Here is a 3,716-nt window from a genome sequence, read left to right on the forward strand (position 1 = left end):
CAAAATCACAAAGGAAGCCCACGGAGAGATCCCTACATAACTCTGAATTTGAGGATGGCCCTCGTGGTGAAATCTAACTCATGAGGCTGTGTTCAGGAGGCTGGGCTGACCAGCGGGGAGGAACAAGCCCAGATCCAGTGGTGACGCTGTCTCCTGCCTGCTGAGTGGGGGGTGCAGAGCGGGCTGTGCCAGGGGTGGGCCAGAGCCTCTCTCCCACCCGCCTTCTCCTGATCTGCCCCAGTGGGAAAGCACATGAGCTGCAGAGTGCGTTCTGTGCCACATTTCTTTCCCTTTCCCTTCCTATCAATGCCTCTTTTTGTTCGTGAGCCGTCGATGTGGTCAGGCTCTTTCGACACTTGCCATAAATTGAAGGCTCTGGGAAAGAACCCATGCTGGGGCCTTAGTAATTTTAGTGGTAATTCAGAGAACTAATCACTGTATTTTAACAGTGTGGCATGGTGAATTACATAATTTAGTGGAATTACTGCCTAACAGTCTTATGTCTGCCGCTATTATTCCTAGATGAGTGGGGGAAAGGGGAGAGAGAGAGAAAGAGGAGAGAGAGAGAGAGAGAGAGAGAGAGAGAGCGCACACAGGCTCCAGAGTGGCTTTATTAGCAGGTTTGAAATCGGTCCCTGAGGGTGACTGCTGTCTCTGGCAGAAAAAGAACAAATAATCAGAGCGACCTTGACTGGATTTTGTCAACCAGGGAAGCTGTCTCCTTTGCTGCAGAGGGCCCACAGGTGCTGCATCATCTTGTATTTCTTAAGCCAGAGACGCAGGTTGAGATCCAGAGGATCCTGGCTGCAGCTCAGGGCTCAGCACAGTGCGTTCGGGGCAGGTCCACAAATACCGTCTATGGAAGGAGAGGATCACAGCAGAGCCCCACAGAAAGCCATGAGCATGACACCCCGTGTGGACGGTGACAGCTTCTGCCATGAGCGTCTCTGTCTTAAAATACCTATAGTCAGATATTGAGCGTCCCGTGAAGTGCAACCCCTATGTTGTAATGGAAAGGAGGGCGAGGCCAGTGTTGTTTTCTTTTAGTATGGTCACACTGTAGCTGTGTGACCATGGGCAGGAGACTCAGTCTCTGAACTTGTGTGTTCATCCCCATGATTCGAATGCTGTTGCTTACCTCACAGGCGCCTGCGATTGTGGAATCAGGGCGAGACACAATAGGGCAACACTCTGCTCTCCCTCATCCCCTTCTTTGCTCACTTCCTCTCAACACTTCCTTCTCTTCCTTCCAGAGTTTGGATCAAGGAAACGTCCTCATCAGTATTGGAAGTGTCAATCCCTGTGCTCAGCTGACCATCACCCGTCCATCATGGGACAGACGGCGTCTCTCAGGGGAGAAAGCAAAGCTACCTGCATGAGAGGGTTCTTGGAAGACGGAGCGGGGGAGTTAAGGTGAGCACTGGGAAGAGAGCCAGGCATTCAGTAAACACTGCAAAGCCCCCAGCTGTGGCTCTCACACCCACACGGACTGAGAGGGAGGTGTTAGGGAAGCTGTGGAGTTTCCGTGTTGCCGATGGCCACGTGCCAGGAATTGCCATAATTTACCTGAATGTCTCTCCAGTGCCTAGGTCTAGGAGGGAGCATAAAACTTATCTAACCCAAAGCAGCTTTCTAATCAGTCATCATGATAGGTCCTCACGGAACATTCCAGAAGCATCTAATCATCTAACCAATTGATGAAATTGATTTCTAATCAACCACACACATTCTGCCTTTGATGCCATTTAGTGTTATTTCTTTGATGGGAGCTGGAAAGAGTTACTAACGAGCATCTCTGAACCTCATTAAAATTCAGATGTGGTATTTGACATCAGAGATTGATTGTAATATGCAAATAGCATGGCCCATTTACTTCCTAAGCCAATATCCACTTCTGGCGGAACAAATGTGGATTTCATCACTGTGCAGTCCTTAGTTGGATTCTCAATCCTGAAAAAGTCAGAAATCCCTGTTACATAACTGTCCCATTAAATTGGTGAGACAGGGGAGCATCCTGAGAACCCTTCACGTTACAGGTGTGTCTGTGAGAGTCTGTGGCCAACTTCTTTCCTTCTTTCCTGTAGGGGATCACTGTAGCTGCATCAGCCAGTATCCAGCCAGTTCAACACTCTAATCGAGGATATAGTGGAAGGGATTCAATTCAGGAGGCTGGTGGCTCCATGAGGAAGCAGCAGGAGATGGGCAGCCTGTGGCTGGCAGCAGCAGGAAGCCATGACACCCCCCCCCCACCCCAGTCTGCAGATCAGGGAGGAAGCAATGCACATGATCCAGGGGCAGGAGTGGGTCACCAAGGTGGGGCTACAGAAGAACCAGCAGCCCCAGCTGAGACTCCAGCAGTTCTCTTCTACTCACCTCCTTATCTCCTGCCTTGGACTTGAAGGTCAGGAGCCACCGGAAATGCAGCCTCAGGGCAGGAGCCTGTGACGGAGCAGGACCCAGGGAGAGCAAGGAGGGGAGGTGGGGAAGGGGTGCAGAGTCAGCAGGACGGCCAGAGACAGCACTCAGACCCCCACACACTGCCAGTCACCACTGAAGCCTCACTTGGGAACATAGGCTCACGCAGTAGACTGAGGTACACAGAGTAGATGTAATGGGGGGGGGGGAATTAAACATGGCAGCACAGACTTGTTGGGATTTTGTGCCCGATCTCTTAGTTCCAATGTGCATTAATGGGGGACAACTTGACATCTATGATTCTCAGCTTTGAAGCTCTAGCCAAAATTCAGGACAACAACAACAAAACTCTCCGTGTATGCTTCATTATGTTATGAATCTATAATTAAATTTTGCAGTTCACTTGGATACACAGGGTAGAGCCCTGGAGGCATTAACTGCTGTTTCCCAATGCAGACCGACCATCCTCCCCTCCGCATAGCTAACAGCCCACGTGAAGACTCTGACCGCTGAGAGCACGTCCTCTTTCTTCAGTCACCTTGCTGTCTGTGACAACTCATGCATGCAGTGGTCGCAGCATGGCCGTGGAGTGGAAGTGGAGGTCCGCCAGCCCCTCTTCTGCTGGTGCCTGGGCATTCGCCTGCGGAGGTGAGAGTTTCCTCCTCCCCATCCAGTTGTCCATCTATCCAGGGAGTTTTTTCAACACTGTGAACTTGTGATTGAACATTTTTTGATACTGACCCCTTCTGAGAAAAGACGATTGTGGAGCACCACCTGGACACACACACACACACACACACACACACACACACACACACACACACTGGCTGAAGTGTGTAAAGTGCCTGGTTATTGATGGATCTTTGAAGGCCACTCATGAACTTTGCACACGGCCACTTGTGGCTATACAATGCAATGATACCTTTGAGCCCTGCAGAACTGATCTGAAAGCATGCAGACGGTGACTTCTGAGCTAGAGGATGGAAGGTGAATTAAGGTTCCTCACTGGGACGTGGTGTCCTAGAAAGCAGGCTGGTTCCATTTCCTCCGTGAGCTTCACCACGTGGTGCTTTCAACCCCAGGCTTAAAAGCCATGTTTCCCTGAACTCTGGGAAGGCTGCAGCATCCCCCTCCCCCTCTCCTGCGCCCCCTGCCCCCGCCCCTGCTCCTTCAACCTTTGGGTGGCCTGGCTTGGATGGCGGCATGGCCCACATAGGCCGTGCTAATTCCTGAGGCACAGTGTAGACCAGCAGGGTTCAAGACACATTCCTTTTTTGGGCTGTTTACAGGAGTGGACAGCA

The 3,716-nt window shown here is 51.1% G+C and overlaps 1 long non-coding RNA gene across 1 annotated transcript; it reads left to right on the forward strand.

Moving 5' to 3' along the window:
* Positions 1-502: 502 nt before the first annotated feature.
* LOC120885613 (uncharacterized) lies at positions 503-2,796 on the forward strand. Its single transcript, XR_005728328.2, has 3 exons — positions 503-743; positions 1,254-1,413; positions 2,085-2,796. It is a non-coding gene; the product is annotated as an uncharacterized LOC120885613 (long non-coding RNA).
* The last annotated feature ends 920 nt before the right edge of the window (positions 2,797-3,716 follow it).

This window comes from Ictidomys tridecemlineatus, chromosome 1 (genome assembly GCF_052094955.1).
Source record: "Ictidomys tridecemlineatus isolate mIctTri1 chromosome 1, mIctTri1.hap1, whole genome shotgun sequence".
Classification (NCBI taxonomy): domain Eukaryota; kingdom Metazoa; phylum Chordata; class Mammalia; order Rodentia; family Sciuridae; genus Ictidomys; species Ictidomys tridecemlineatus.